Raw genomic sequence first — 17,028 nt, forward strand, 5'->3', positions numbered from 1 at the left:
TCATTCATACATGTATGTGGATTTGGTACCGTATATCTTTGTGAATTCGAAATAAATGACACTACAACATCTCTCGCATATATTTCTATTTAAACAATTTTTTATTAAAAAATGAATATGATTGGGCAGCAGGCACAGCCTATTTTAGCCCTCTCCCTACATCAAGGCCAGAATGGAAGTGAAACACAACATAATTATATATATAAACATACATACACATATATATGCATACATACATATACACACATACATGTACAAATCATATACATATAAACAGGAAAAAGGTAATTAAACAGATTGGGAAAACGCACACACACACACACACACACACACACACACACACACACACACACACATACGTGTAACGCGTGTCAAATGAACACCTTAACTCCCCACCTGCAACTGAACACTTCTACAGTTATTGGTATTTTAGTACGAAAATTTACTATTTGGTACTAAAAACAACATAGAAGACATTGCTGCGGTCGAAATTTGTGAAATATAGTTTTATTCACTCCTTGAATTTTTGCTTATCAAGTGAACACTTTCCTTTACACACTGTCAATTGAACACTTTCCTTTACACACAGGCAATTGAACACTTTTCTTTACACACGGTCAATTGAACACTTTCCTTTACACACAGGCAATTGAACACTTTCCTTTACACACGGTCAATTGAACACTTTCCTTTACACACAGGCAATTGAACACTTTCCTTTACACACAGGGGATTGAACACTTTCTTTTACACACGGTCAATTGAACACTTTCCTTTACACACGGTCAATTGAACACTTTCCTTTACACACAGGCAATTGAACACTCTGAAACACGCGGCCAGTTAAACACTCTGATACACACGGGCAATCAAACACTTTGAAACATCCAAACAATCATTCTCACCACGCTAAATACATAAGGCCAATCTCTAAAACTTACAAAAAAGTGTGAAACGATTACATAAATGGAAATTGGGATGGGATAGACAGGGAATCCACACATTTCGTTGAAATTATCGCCTTAAGAAAATCAACAACAAAAAAAGGGGGGGGGGGGATAGTACTGATTGGATGATTGATTGCTTATATAATTTACGTCCCGTCGAGAATATTTTATTCATATTGAGACGTAACCAGCTTTAAGCGGAGTACCTATCCAATGTATCCATAGGGTTCAAGGTCGTAGCAGTGAGGGTTCTTTGAAATATCGTGCGAACACCTACTACATGTACGACCAGGGATCTACGTTTATAAGGTCACATCTAAAAGATCCGTGGTTCTCACTTCTAAATGTCGAGCGTTTGGCGAAGGAGCAATCACTACCAATTTCAACGTCTTAAAATTGGGTTTACGAATGAACGGTGCTTGAACTCACGACCTCCCGGTTACGAAGCGAACTCTCTACCATTGAGCTACCGCGACCGGTCGGGGGAGGGGTAGTAGTGTCCATAATGATAACTTTAATTGTAATAATAACTTATAATAATTATCATTATATATATATATATATATATATATATATATAATATATATATATAAAGCACTAAATAATCACAACTAGGTACTGAAAATTTTCGCCCCAGCCCGGGGTCGAACCAGCGACGTACGGCACCCACCGCCAAGCAAGATTGTCAAACCAGTGCGTAAGTCCACTCGGCCACAACGATTTCCCTGATATATATATATATATATATATATATATATATATATATATATATACTTCTATGATTATAGACTCCCTCTTTTGTCAATACATGCTGTACGAGCCAGACTCGGTAGTAATTCAACCAAAAAGTATGATAAATAAAATCAAAATTCTGTATAATGCAGTGCCTAAAAGATCTAAAAACAAGTATTAATAATTATATACATTTTTTGTATTACTTTTAAGTTTTTTGTTGACTTTTGATATAGATAAAAATTAGATATCTTTGTAAAAAAAAAAATGTTACGCGATATCTTAATTCCACTCCAAAAGGTAACATTTTCATGAACATTCTGTGTAAATGTAACTACATAGATGTGGCCTTACAGAAAACTTTAATCAAACGTTGCAAAAACCATAAATTGTTTGAAAATCCGGTGTATAACACCAGTTTATATAACTTCAGAATCAGGATTTGCTCCAGATTCCTTCATATACTGTTACAAAAATATCTACATGTTTATGATATGTACATGGAAATTATGTCAATTTTTACTATCATCTCACTTTGAAATATGAGGACAAAATTGTAATAGAAAACCCCCAAAAATCACGATTTTCCTTAATCTTAGATATTTTTGTTTAGAGATTTCGTGCTTTAGGCACTCATTACGTCCTCCCCTTGGATAATTCCTGGTTTCGCTCCCGCCACATGCCAACAACTAAATATCCGCTAAACGTGTTGGACCCCCCCCCCCCTCCCACTAAACACGTCTGAAACACACTGAGGACAGGGATGACCAAATTCAAGGGAATATATTACTTTCTGTTTTTGTTCAAAAACTGGACGTGTCCTCTCATGACTTTTGTAATACAAATTCACCAGGATGATTTTTAAAATCTTAATGTTTTACATAAGCTCAAATAATTGAAGTCCAATAATATCCATGTGGTGGAAATATTGCTTGCAAAAATTAATTTAGAGCTCTGTATGAATGACTTGATTATCTCTTTTAATTCAATAGATCTTTTTAATTATATATACAGGGCTATTTCATAAGTAATTAATGCGCACATCGTTGTTTTGTTTTTAAAAAGAGAGCAACAATTCAATTAAAGAAATCATTCATTCAGTTGTGGATATGTCGAATTAATTAAGGATTATATCTCAATTAGATAATTACTCTCACTAACATAATTATTGCACGCATCAATTTAATTAATGATATCATTAATTCAATAGAAGAGAGCAATAATCCATTTATTGCGCACATTAAGTGATGTTAGCATTAATGAATTATTGCTCTCTTCAATTGAATTGTAGCAGGCATTAATTCTATTGTTGGTATCATTAAATTATAATTCATTTGAGGAGAGCAACAATTAAGTTATTGTGTGCATCAATTCAGCGGAATAAATAATGATATCAATAATTCAATTCAAATGAAGATATCATTAATTATTTGAAGAGATCTTTGATTGCAATGTTGCGTGCATGAAATGAATTAATAATATCTTCAAATAATTAAAGATATCTTCAAATATCTGAGTTATTTTGGCGCTCCATAGATCTAAAACTATTCCTAGTGCTTTCTGACTCAAGACATCATACCAGTTCTTGCCACAAATGAATCTCACCATACAAGTGATCTAGCCACCTCTCTTTTAATCTCTTCATAGTATTCATATACGTAAGAGGATTTTTCTCCTTGAAAAGGTGATATTTAAAAATTTGTCACTCTTTAAGGAATTTTATGATCCCCTAATAGTATGTACATGTACCATGATAATATCTGATCTGTTCGGTGAAAATGTTGACAATCAAGAATCAGTCACTGGTTATTCATGTGAAATTTAGCTATCTCATATGAATAAACTCTTGATTATTTTACTACAATGTACCATATTAACCAATTTCGGAAATAATTCCTTATTTGTCTTAAATTTTAATTTGATATAAAGATCGAGCAAACTGAAACAATAAACCAAAGTTCACATTGAACACCAGTGAGACAATCATATACAAATATCAAATTCATATATTATAGAATTCATTAAGATATTTGAATTATTCTAATCTTTTAATGTTTCATGGTAGCAATGAAAACAGCAGGTCTTTTATTCTCAGTCATATATTTTATTATATAACAGGGGATATTACATGTACAATTAGTAAATATATATACATCATATATGTAATTGCATGTGCGAGAAAAATGTATACATACATACATAAGTAATTCAACCACAGACATATCCATAAATTTACATTTAATACATTGAATGAATTGAATATGTCCTTTGATTAAATAATCAACAAAGATGGATCCATATGATAATACATGTATTTGTAAAAGAAAAAAAGGAGTTCCATTTCTCATACAAATGATATAGGTAGAAATATCAAAATCAACAAGAGGCCCATGGGCCACATCGCTCACCTGAGTCATCTTGGCCCTGCTGTTTTGATTTTTAAATGCTATTTTATCAATCTTTATTCTCATGAATAATGTGACCCAAACCTAGCTCTAAAGAACACAACATTACTAAAATGAAATCATATAAGACAAAGATATGACTAGCATGATATTGCTGTTCTGGATAAGACCAAGGTAAAAAGTCGTAGGTCTTGGTATGATATGAAAGACCTTGCCATAAGTAATCAATATACAAAACATAAATGCCCTATCTAAAATAGTCCTGGATATACTTAATACGTTATACTTTCTTAAAAGTATGTCAAACTCAGAGTTCAGGGTCACAAGGTCAAATAACATAATATGATTGATTGTTTTAACTGTTTTCCGCCACACTCAACAATTTTTCAGTTATCTGGTGGTGCCCAGTTTTTATTGGTGGAAGAGAGAACCCAGATACAATGTACCTGGGAAGAGACCACCGACCTTCCGAGAGTAAACTGGGAAACTTTCTCAATTACCGGTGCGAGCAGGATTCAAACCCGCGCCAACCAGAGGTGAGAGGCTCCTCAACAAGATGAAAGGTTTTATCATAAGAAATTCATAATATATAATATATATGAAAGATCTACCTTAAACACAATGTAGTTCAGGACATACTGAATAGGTCAGATTTGTTTTGCCATAGAAATTGTATATACAAGATATGAAAGCCCTAGCTTAAATAGTTCAAGAGATATCTTTAAAGAATTTTCCTTTATATCAGCTAGCATATAAAACTTTGACCCCCTATTGTTACCACACCATAACTCCCGGGGAAATGATTTGAACAAACTTGAATATGCACTATGTCAAGAAGGTTTAATGTAAATTTGTGTGCTTCATACTAAATTTGAAAAGAATTCCGTTATTTGAATCGTAGATTGATCGCTGTGCGGTATCTTCATCTTTCAGTTATAGAATTTAGTTAAAAATGTTCAATTGTTAATGTCGACGGACTACAACAGATGCAGATCAATAGCAATATGTCATCTGAGTTTACTCAAGTGACCTAAAATTGTATAATTTTTCTAAAGCTTTTGAAAATTGATAATGCTATAAAAGCCTAGTCTGATCCCTTACACCCCATTTCAATAGTTAAGCGTAAAAACAGACTGGTGGGGATGGGGACCAAACTTAAGAAAGCTGTGAGATTAGTTCAATATTCAAACCTACAGTATTTGAATAATAAGTATTTAACCCAACTGGGATGATTTCATCCTAAATATTTCACTAAAAATATTTGTGAGGATATTAGTTCACACAGACATTATGTTTCAAAATGAGTATGAGTATGGAAATGAACTGGGGTTCAAATTGACTGGCTACTTAACATGGCTACATCAACAAAGAAATTGAAATCACTTGAAGCTGTTTTGGGGTTATATGTGGGTTTAGAAAATATTGAAAGTATGTTTGGAAACAAGTATAGTGGGAAAATATGTTGGGAATTATTTAATATTAAATTCATGAGACAGCGATGCAGGAATGCAGTGATAGAGGGACTTAAACATGCACTTTTTTTCTCTGCCATAAATTGAAGTTTTTTTTATAAGGGGTTCATCTGAAGCTCTCTTTTCAAAGAGCTACGGTTCTGCATCTAGTTTTTGAGGAGAAGATTTTAAAAGATTTTCCTTGTATATATTTCACATGTAAAACTTAAATCCCCTATTGTGACCCCCACCCTACCCCTGTGAGCTTTTTACAAACTTGAATATGCACTATATATGAATGTAAAACTTTGATTCTCTATTGTGACCCCACCCTACCCCCAGAGACCATGATTTGCACAAAACAGGAACCTTTCGTGTGAATTCAACTTTCCTGGTCCAGTGGTTCTTGAAAAGGTTTTTTAAATGACCCCACCCTATTTTTGCATTTCCATGATTATTTCCTTTTTGAAGGGTGCATGACCCTTTATATGAACAAACTTGAATACCCTTTATCTACTGATGATGCATACCAAGTTTGATTGAAACTGGCCCAGTGGTTCACTCTGGAGAAGAAAATGAAAATGTGAAAAGTTTATAAACAGACAGACGACAGGCAAAGGTGATCAGAAAAGCTCACTTGAGCCTTTGGCTCAGGTGAGCCAAAAAAGTATACAAACATGTTTAATGTTAAACTTGTTTGTTTTATTGCTAAACAGCTCCATTGCCAGCATCTACCCTTACTGAGCTTCCAGTGTCAGACCTTGATATCAATCATCATCACTCATTTTGACTATCCAGACCAAATTAATCTTTTTGCAAGGGTGAGGCCTGGCTGTCCTGTCGAGGTTGAAGTTTGTACTTCCACACTTGGCGACCCAGTGGATTGATCCTATCCAATCCTGTAAACTCTAGGTCTTGTTCTAGGATCTCATCCCATGTCAGCTTTGGTCTACCTATGAAGTTCTTTTCTGTTGATAACGATGCATAACATTCTGACAAATCTGCAAAAATATTTAGAGAAGTGATTAGTAAAAGGTCTTCATAGAAATAGCAATAAATGTATAAATAGATAAAAATCATAATTTCTATTTCTACAAAGTAAGTGTTTATCAAATGATCAGCTGTAAATTACCTAGGCTGTGTCAAGCTGAATGAGCTAGTTTGTGCAGAACGAACAAAAATTACACCAAACACAGCGACACCTTTTGGAAATTTTATTTTTACAAACTTGAATCTGCACTACAGAGCTGTATGTCAGGAAGCTTTCATGTAAATGTAAACTGCTCTGGCCTAATGGTTCTTGAAAATTCTCTATACTTATTTGAATGTAAAACTTTGATCTCCAATTGTGGCCTCGGCCAACCTTCCCTGGGAGGCATGATTATGACAAACTTGAATCTGCACTATTTCAGGAAGCCTTTACGTAAATTTGTATTTTACTGGCCTTGTTATTTTCCTACTTCTTGTGAAGATTTTCCCTATATATTTGTACATGTAAAACTTTGATCACCTAGTGTGGCCCTATTCTACTCCAGGGGGTCATGATTTGAACAAACTTCAATCTACACTTGTCCGGAAGCTTTCATGTAACTTTCACATCATCTGGCCCAGTGGTTCTTTAGAAGAAGATTTTTAAATGACCCCACCCTATTTTTGCAATTTTGTAATTAGATCTTCCCTTTGAAAGGGGGTGTGGCCCTTTATTTGAACAAACTTGAAAGCCCTTCACCAAGGATGCTTTTTGTCAAGTTAGGTTGAAATTGGCCCAGTGGTTCTTGAGAAGAAGTCAGAAATGTGAAAGTTTACAGACAGACGGACAACAGGGAAAAAGAATGTTCAACTTCAGTGTTACATGAAAATGTACTTCAAAATCACTCAACAACAATTATAATATTGCTGTATGGAAATTTTCTGTCCAAAGAAAACAATGTAAAAAAAATGATGTAATCTACACTCTACAGCAACATGTGAGAATAATGAACGTGAAATATATATTCTGAAAAAAAAAACAAGAGATGTTTGTAAAACACATATGCCCCCCATGGTGCAAAATTGAAAAGGGTTATACACACACCTCATTTAATTGATAGTATTATCATCAATTCAAAATATTGAGCAGACAATATCTTCCTATGTCAAGAGTGAATTGACCATGTGACCTAAAATTCAATAGGGGTCATCTACTCCTTATGCTGTACCAGTGTACCAAGTTTGGTACGTGTCAATCAAACAAATAATTCTTAAAATATAGGAGACAATATATTACTATGTCCAGTTCAACTTTTGACTTTTGACCTCAAAATCAATATGGGTCATCCTCTCCTAAAGATGTACCAGTGTACTAAGTTTGATGTCTGTCAAGTAAAAGGGTTATCAAGATATTGAGTGGACAGCATATTACTATGTCCAGTTTGACCCTTGACCTTTGACCATGTGACCTTAAAATCAATAGGAGTCATCTTCTCCTGAATATACACCAGTGTACTATTTAAAGTTTGATGTCTGTCAAGCAAAGGGTTCTGAAGATATTGAGCAGACAGTATATTCCAATGTCCAGGTTGACCCTTGATCTTTAAACATGTGACCTCAAAATCAATAGGGATCATCTTCTCCTGAAGATGTACAAGTGTACCAAGTTTGATGTCTGTCAAGCAAAGGGTTCTCAAGATATTGAACGGACAGTATATTCCTATGTCCAGTTTGACCCTTGACCTTTGCTCATGTGACCTCAAAATCATTAAGGGTCATCTTCTCCTGAAGATGTACCAGTGTAACAAGTTTGATGTCTGTCAGGCAAAGGGTTCTCAAGATATTAAATGGACAATATATTCCTATGTCCAGTGTGACCCTTGACCTTTGACCATGTGACCTCAAAATCAATAGGGGTCATCTTCTCCTGAAGACGTATCAGTGTACCAAGTTTGATGTCTGTCAAGAAGAGGGTTCTCAAGATACTGAGCAGACATTATATTCCTATGTCCAGTTTACCCTTGATCTTTGACCATGTGACCTCAAAATCAATAGGGGTCATCTTCTCCTGAAGACGTACTAGTGTAACAAGTTTGATGTCTGTCAAGCAAAGGGTTCTCAAGATATTGAACGGACAATATATTCCTATGTCCAGTGTGACCTTTGACTGTGTGACCTCAAAATCAATAGGGGTCATCTTCTCCTGAAGACATATCAGTGTACTAAGTTTGATGTCTGTCAAGAAAAGGGTTCTCAATATATTGAACGGACAGTATATTCCTATGTCCAGTTGACCCTTGACCTTTGACCATGTGACCTCAAAATCAATAGGGGTCATCTTCTCCTGAAGACGTACTAGTGTAACAAGTTTGATGTCTGTCAAGCAAAGGGTTCTCAAGATATTGAACGGACAATATATTCCTATGTCCAGTGTGACCTTTGACTGTGTGACCTCAAAATCAATAGGGGTCATCTTCTCCTGAAGACATATCAGTGTACTAAGTTTGATGTCTGTCAAGAAAAGGGTTCTCAATATATTGAACGGACAGTATATTCCTATGTCCAGTTGACCCTTGACCTTTGACCACGTGACCTCAAAATCAATAGGGGTCATCTTCTCCTGAAGACGTACTAGTGTACCAAGTTTAATGTCTGTCAAGCAAAGGGTTCTCAAGATATTGAACGGACAGTATATTCCTATGTCCAGTTTGACCCTTGACCTTTGACCATGTGACCTCAAAATCAATAGGGGTCATCTTCTTCTGAAGATGTACTGGTGTACCAAGTTTGATTTCTGTCAAGCAAAGGGTTCTCTAGACATTGAATGGTCAGTATATTCCCATGCACAGTTTGACCCTTGACCTTTGACCATATGACCTTAAAATCAATAGGGGTCATCTACTTCTTAGGATGTACCAGTGTGCCAAGTTTGATGTCTTTCAAGCAAAGGGTTCTCAAGATATTGAGCGGACATTATATTCCTATGTCCAGAGTAGATTGACCCTTGACCTTTGATCTGAAAAACAATAAGGATCCTCTTCTACTCATAACTAACCAGGGTTTGACACTAAGGCACGTCCGACCGACCGAGTCTACTAAATGATAGGTCCGGTCGGGTAAAATGTCGATTTACTAGTCCGACTGGTCATGTTGATAAAATAAACAAGAAACTTTATTTTAAACCATAAGATATCTTATTTTTAACTTTAAAAAATAACTGTAAAGAGTTTGCGAGCAATTTTGAACCGCGTGATGACAAAATCTCTATTTTTAGTTCGAATACATAGTCGCTGTCGGAAGTGATGTTTTACGACATTTACTCTTTGTTAATGGGTGTAAAGTTATATTTCGGATAAATATATATAAACTGAATTTATTTTCATTTGAAAAAAACCCCAGTTTATTTTAATTGAATATAAGAAAGTGTCTATCACAGGGATCGAAATTAACTTTTTTCACCACTAGCAAATTTTAGCTAGTGAATTATTTTCCAACTAGCAAAATTGAGCTTTTACTAGCATTTTTCAATCGATTACTGTTTTACATGAATTTAAGAAAACAAGCATGTCTCTTTATCAAAATTTTGGGAAAATCTTTTAAAATCTCCTTTAAAGTGCAATAATAAAAATAAGATTGCGAATTCTTTCATTTAAAATTCAATGAATTATCAGACAACATACATGGTGCGGGTCATATGGTACACTTGTGCGGCGTACTCGCTGTCCAGAGATCTACCACCTATTAACAGCATCATGTGGATTGAAATCTTGAAGACTGTTTGCGCCAATTTAAACTATATGTTCAAAACTTTTGGAAATTTCATCTAAAAAAATTCTAGTTGAAAAGAAAACCCCGCGAACTCGAAGTGTTTGACTATAGAGTACAGAAGGACACCGCGTGAAATGGTGACACACTGTCATGTGTTGTTTTATATAGACACGGACGAGATCAATATGCTTGCTATTTAAATCAGACGTCTCTGAGGCATCCGAAGTGTGTATGAAGTAGGCCATCGACTGAGATGACCTTGGCCTTAGTTATTTATTCGATCCACGTTTACTTTTTCAATACTTGTATATTCATTCTGTAAAGAGTTTCTATGCACAAGACAAGATTATTGTAAACTTCAAAGTACAGCCAATAAACCGAGGAAATCCGGGAAAAAGATTGGGGTTTTTTCACTCGCAAAAAGTTGCGATCACTTGTGATTTTTTACTTGCAAATTCAATTTTTAACTCGCATTTAGCGAGTATTTCCCCTTAATTTCGTTGCCTGTATCAAATGAATAAATTAAATCGTAAATAGCCATTTTTCGTTGTTGACACATGTGCGGGAATGTCTCGACTTCTCGTCCTCAAGGAAGGATGTTCCGAGAAAAAAAAAGGAGTAGATTGGGAAGTTTGAAAATAAAAGCACCAAATTGAATGACGAGACTAAAGATGTTTTTGAGACAATTAAGTATGTTTTAGTTTAAACTTAACGTTTGTCATTTGAATTAAGTACTTAAATATGGAGAAACCATCAGGGTTTCTTTTCTCTGGAAAGTTGGTCAGGGCTAGTGGATGTAAGGTCAGGTCTAGTAAATATTATTTGAAGTAGCCCGACTGGTCTAGTGCTCAAGAAAGTAAATGTCAAACCCTGCTAACCCACATATGAAATATCATTATCATCAAGTGAATGGTTCTCAAGATATTGAGCGGACAACACATGGTCTACAGACCGACCGACAGACCGACCAACAGGTGCAAAACAATATGCCCCCTCTTTTTCAAAGGGGGGCATAAAAATAAACTCCAACCACCTGTCCATTTTTATTTCCAAACAAAGATGAAAATCTAAAAAATAATTTTATGACTAGGCCAAAATAAAAAATGTGTTTGTTTCAGGTCGCTTGCCCGACCCTAAATATATCCACCGACCCTATTAATTTTTTTTCAATTTTCCGATTTCAATTCATCGATATACGAACTATTACCCGAAATGCCAAGACATCTATAATTGTAATATTAAAACTCCATCACATACTGTGTATTTTGTCAATTAAACATTGTGCTCTGAACCCATTTTTTATCTTTTAAACACATTATATTACAACTTTAACTATAAAATTTTCATTGATTCGAAGGCACTTATTTATTTTTATAAAAAAAAATATTTAAAAAAAAAATAAAATAAACCTACCTACCAACCCTTTTTTTAAAAATCAGAGGCGACCTAAAACAAACATTTTTTTTTTGGCCCTATGTGGCCTAAAATATTTTGTATACTTACTAATTTCAAAACTCGAAAGGAAATGTTATCCATGTGAAGCCATCTTGCTCTGTTCATCCTCTGGGGAAGACAATTAATTCTTTGATTTTGCAGTTTGTGTCATGACTACACCATGATATCTTCTAATCTCGTCATACTATCAGAAAGTAATTTTGGCAGTTGGCAAGTGTATCAATGGTGTTACTTCTTCATGATCAGATCTTCTATACTGTGTCATATTCAGCATAAAGTAACAATTAAGGGCTATCATCTAGTTCTGAGGTACTGAGGAAGGGCTGTTTTTCTCAACACATAGCCTTTCTTCTGGTATTCTTAGGGATACTTTATTCATCTTTTAATTACATTTCCTTCTTGGAGATTAAAAGTTGAAGACCACTGAAAGAAAAAGAAGTGATTTAATGAATTCCATGTAGTTTATCGAATGTGCTGACCAGAATATTATCTAACTGTAGCCCCCCCCCCCCCCCCCCCCCCCCACCACCACCACCAAGCATGCAATGTCATACATGTATCTGAAATCAATACTTATAAAAATTAATTAAAATTAAAATCTTCAAATATACAATCTTGTTACACATCTCCTATATTTTTCACTTACGATAACTCTGAATTTTTAATAAGTGCGTCCTTTTGTCCACAAACTTTTAATAACCCCTCATAAACAATTTACAAATATGATATCAGAAATAATAATCTAAAAAATTATCCTGTTGTTCATAGATGCATGCCATCAACATTAAGAGTATAACAAATAACAAAAGCTATCCTGACATTGTGCCATTCTGAAAGAAATGAGGTGCTTATACCCCCAAAGGCAGGGGGGTAACCCAGAATTGTGTCTAGAGAGCGGAATAATATATTTATGGAATTAACCAAAAAATTAGTAATAATTTTATTTTAGCTATGAATTCATGTTAAATAAAGTGCACCGCCATGGCACATGATACGCCCGTCACATATTGTTAACAGTATAGATAGTACCCATTAAAACATTTTTTTTTTATATCACCTTAATTAAATGTCACAATGACCTTAAAGTAGGATGCGACACACCTTCTACCTAAGATGCATTAGTTGACCAATTTTGGTGATTCTAGGTCTAATAGTTTTCAAGTTATGAGCCGGACAAGTTTTTGCCATATATGGCCATATCTTCTTAATGAAAAGTCACAGTGACCTGGTTTTAATGTGCGACACACCTTCTACCCAAGATGTATCTACAGACAAAGTTTGATGATTCTAGGCCTTGCAGTATTTAAGTTACGAGTCGGACACGAAAAAGCTAACAGACGGACGGACAGACACGCCATACCATAATACGTCCCGTCTTAAGACGGGCGTATAAAAATTGGTCATGGTAGCTCAGTGGTAACACAGTCTTCGACATTAACCAGTGGCCTGATGCCCGAGGCCAGTAAAATCGGGATCGGGCTTCTTAAAATATTAAACCCTGGAGTCCGATGGGCCTGTAAATGTTTTCTTATATGTTCTGTATATATTACAAATAAAGCGTGAGATTGACTCAGACTAAATGTCATGACTTAGTAGTCAAATTTCGCATAGAAAAATTATCAACCATGCTGCCTTTTCTGAAGTATAGGGAGGGGGCTCGTCCGGGAAATTCAAAACCACCCAAGCGTATTTCACAATCACAACCATCCGATAAAAACCCCCCAAAAAAACTGTCGTACGAGGAGAAAAAAACGAAAATTCATGCCCCATTGGACCGAGGGCAGTGTTCAAAATTAACCATAGACCGAGTATATGTCAAATGGCACTGGTCTATGCCAACTGTAATTGAGATAGACCAAATTGTCTATGCCAATTTTCTAGATTTAAAGCAATAAAGTTATCCAAGAGGGCCTTGCATGGTCAGTCGACGTCTGATAAACATTATGAGGAAAGGATGATATTACAGAAATGGAAAGAAAATACACTTTCTAAGTATATTAGAAGTAAATGAAAATGTTTAAAATTTGTGTTATTATTTTTTCAATGTTGTGGTCTATGCCAATTCGATGAGGTCTAAGTCATCTTATTTTGGCATAGACCTGTGGTCTATACCAAGTTTTAAACCAATTTCGAACACTGCGAGGGTAGGCCTTGGCTAACATTTAAAAAATGTTTTGTACGTGGTGTATACAAAACAGAGTTGAACATGAGCTGCTGATGTATCTGCGAGATTAATCAGTCTATGCGAAAGACATCGGACCGTCGGACCTGACCGATGTGCAGTGCCTCAGGTCCGATGCATCATTTTTTACACCGGATCGGAATGTCAGATGTCTCAATGTCCGGTTTTGAGCTTTACTATCTTGATGCGGAGTTTGTTATAAGTAAAAAAAATAGCACACATCCAAATACGTAAATGAATTGATTAAAACCGCATGGACTGTCTAAAGTATTATACGGGAAGGATTCCTGGAATAGTATTACTAGTATAATAAATAAGATTCCCTTGGTTTGCATTCTCACGTGTTTCACTTTTTTACATTAGGTTTTTCGGTCTGACAAAATTTGGTTCGGTCCGGTGTGTTCATTGATTACACTGGACCGAATGTCCTGTGTGGTCCAAAAACTTTCGCATATACTGGATTAATATGTTGAAAAATAATATAATCCTTTTAATGTCAGTTGTTCTTTAACTATGATCATCTTGACCTGTATTTTCCTACAGTAAAAGAACTGTGCATAGAGTAGAATCAGCAAATAACAAGTGATCAAATTAGAAAATAAACATTTTGGGCCTGCAAAATATTGTTCGGGCTTGCACAATTATTATACTGGGAGGCCCGAAGGGCCTGTGCTTTACAAAGTTTTTCGTGAAGACTGGTAACAGGATCAAGAAATCATGGTTTCGAGCCATGCTTGTACTTTATTTAGGGTGAAAATGTAGATAGTGAGGTGAATGCTCCATCATCATATTTAGCATTCAAAAGAGAAAGTTGCTGGTCTTTCAGATGAGACCTTTAAACACCACATGCATGCGTCTAAATGTGTGGCACTTCATACTACTGAAATATTCTCTACAGGTATTATACTAAAATCAAACATACACATACATGTATATTCATATATATGTTAAAAATCTTAATTATCATTTTAGAATTTTCTTCTTCTGACAAAATGATGCGCAAGTACATAAATGGAAGCTATGCCACTATATGTCATGACACTGTACAGCTTGATCAGTTGATACATCACATAAACAGTCACAGATGTAAACAATCAAGAAAAACTCAGTACACAACATCACCCCTTAATTTTGAATTGTAGCTGAAGATCATTCTGCCAAGATCGAAATGCAGCTTGGCAATGATTAGCGAGGGTTATATTATTCTTAAAAAGTAGATTGAAATCAAAAGTTAACTGCCAAAGTTATCAGGAGACAATAATCCATACATGGTTCGAATTTCCTCCAATGCCACCTAAAGTGCACGTGTAAACAACGCGTGTGACATGCACCACACCCCGACAGGCTACATTGTAAACAAGTAAAATGCATTCAGAGTAATAGTTTTACATATGATATTCTGTTTGGTTTATAGTCTTAGTAGCTACATACCTATGTGGTACACCTGTACCATGTGCGTACTGCAAACAGTGCGGCGTAATGTACATTTGCATCCTCGGGGATTTCAACCCGGACAAAGTGGAACATGCCAATCCGAATACATATATATCTTTCGTTTTTATTTTTGCATTTTATTTATTTATCTATTTATGTCATGGCGTTGGGAAAAAAACTTCAAAGTAGGGAGACAGATGAAAAGGGGGATACGGTCCAATCATCCAAAAAAAAGTCCCGTGTGGAGGGGTGGGGGTGGGGTTGATTCCTAAGGACTTGGCGCATATCTATTTGTTTTTAAATGTGAAATTCTATCCAAAATCAATATGAATTTTTAGTATACAGAGTACATTAACTGCAAAGATTAAATTTTAGAAAAAACCCCAAACAGTTCACGCACTAGATATATCACTTTCATCATCGGAATTTTCAGTAACTCGGGTACTCTGTCGCTTATACATAACACGATCGGTATGAAACACCATTTAATCAGTCTATCTAATAAAAATCCCATTGTTAATATGCAAACATTTTCTTTCAACCGTGTTTACTTACCTCAGATGGGCCAACTTCTTTCCCTGGAAAACTCCATTATGATGACATCACAAATTACGTCATTCAAAACAGAGCATGCGCACTTCGAAAGTGTGTAAGCCATGCTCGCAAGGAAAAAAGATGGACGAGTGCTAAATCTTTACACACCTGTTACACACATCTCATAAATCCTGTTAAGTAAACACTTCAGGATTTTGATGGTTGATGAACTATTTAATGATTTTATGCTGATTTTTATAAAAATCCAACTGAACACCACCATTTTCGTGTTCCTTTGACCGACTCGTGTTGATTTACACGTGTGCCTTCTTATTCACTGGTTCAATTGACAGGGCTTACAAACACACACACACACACACACACACACACACACACACACACACACACACACACACACACACACACACATATATATAATGAGAGTGAAGAAAATAAGAAAGATGTAAACAGATACAAGGTCTAACAGAAAAGAGCAGTACCGGAGAAAAAAAGAAGAAGATTAAAAGTGTATTCAACTGTATATAATAAGCACTTATAAGAACCTTTTAGTATGTATAGTATATACTTTTGAACAATTTGAAAAACTTTTTCAAAATCTTTAAAACTTAGACATTTTTCACCATACGAAAGTAAATTCAACGATAAAGGAATAGCAAGTTGCATTTCATTGATAGATGTGACTAGATCAAATTTATAATCTGCAAACTCAGGACATTTAAAAAAAAAATGAAAAACTTTTTCAGTAAGGTGACCACACATATCAGAAATAGAATTATCTCGTAAGAAGTGGTCTTTGAGATCTGCATTTAGATTGCTTGCATTGTTTCTAAGTTGACATTTGCAAAATATTTCCTTTGCGTTTATTAAGAAGGTGTAGTAAATTTGATATCAAAAAGTTTTTTTTTTAAATCAACAGCATCAAAACGTACTTTAAACGACCATCCCTCACTATGTTTTGAAAGACTAGGTTAAATTAAAGCCAACTTGTAATGGCGAGGCGTTCAAAAAAGACAACGTTTACAAGTCACACGCTTTATCAGCTTGAATAAATACATATTCATCTTGTATTTCTGGTTTAATAAACATCAAAAGATCACAGATCTTGATTCACTAAATCAAAGATGTTGATG

General features: G+C 35.1%; 1 long non-coding RNA gene across 2 annotated transcripts; it reads right to left on the reverse strand.

Annotated features, from left to right (window-relative positions):
- Nucleotides 1-3,762: 3,762 nt before the first annotated feature.
- Nucleotides 3,763-15,712, reverse strand: LOC130048198 (uncharacterized). Of its 2 annotated transcripts, XR_008797041.1 has the most exons (3): nt 15,341-15,712; nt 11,776-12,150; nt 3,763-6,536 (listed from the first exon to the last, which is right to left on the reverse strand). It is a non-coding gene; the product is annotated as an uncharacterized LOC130048198 (long non-coding RNA). The 2 variants fall into 2 exon arrangements; XR_008797040.1 differs by lacking the exon at nt 15,341-15,712 and having other exon boundaries at nt 11,776-12,242.
- Nucleotides 15,713-17,028: the final 1,316 nt, after the last annotated feature.

This window comes from Ostrea edulis, chromosome 7 (assembly GCF_947568905.1).
Source record: "Ostrea edulis chromosome 7, xbOstEdul1.1, whole genome shotgun sequence".
NCBI lineage: Eukaryota > Metazoa > Mollusca > Bivalvia > Ostreida > Ostreidae > Ostrea > Ostrea edulis.